This window comes from Phaethon lepturus, unplaced genomic scaffold, assembly GCF_000687285.1.
Source record: "Phaethon lepturus isolate BGI_N335 unplaced genomic scaffold, ASM68728v1 scaffold2838, whole genome shotgun sequence".
In the NCBI taxonomy this organism is placed as follows: domain Eukaryota; kingdom Metazoa; phylum Chordata; class Aves; order Phaethontiformes; family Phaethontidae; genus Phaethon; species Phaethon lepturus.
In genome coordinates, this window is record NW_010559549.1 from 26,278 (window position 1) to 26,844 (window position 567).

Consider the following 567-nt stretch of genomic DNA (forward strand, 5'->3'; position numbering starts at 1 on the left):
AGAGCTGGTATTCTTCACAGAAGCTGGTGTGAGACTATGTATTGGATTTGGGATGAGAAACTGTTGATAACATGCTGATGTTCTGGGTTGTTGCTAAGTAGTCAAGGACAGTCCAGCTTCTCGTGCTGGCCTGCTAGCAAGAAGGCTGGGGGTGCACAGGAAGCTGGGAGGGGACACAGCTGGGACAGCTGACCCAGGCTGGCCAAAGAGATATTCCCTACCATACGACGTCATGCCCAGTACATAAACTGGAGTTGGCTGGGGGGTGGGAATCGCTGCTCAGGGACGGGCTGTCGATCGCCGGGTGGTAAGCAATCATCGTACTGGGCATCACTCGTTCTTGTACATTCCTTTGTTGGTATTATTATTGTTGTTATGTGTGTTGGTTTTTTTTTTTCTCTCTTTCTGTCGTATTAAACTGTTTTTATCTCAACCCACGAGTTTTTTTCCAATTCTCTCCCCCGTCCCACTGGGGGAGGGGGAGTGAGCGAGCGGCTGTGTGGTGCTTAGTTGCCGGCTGGGGCTAAACCATGACACCAGATAAGAAAATCTTTTTGTAAATGCTTT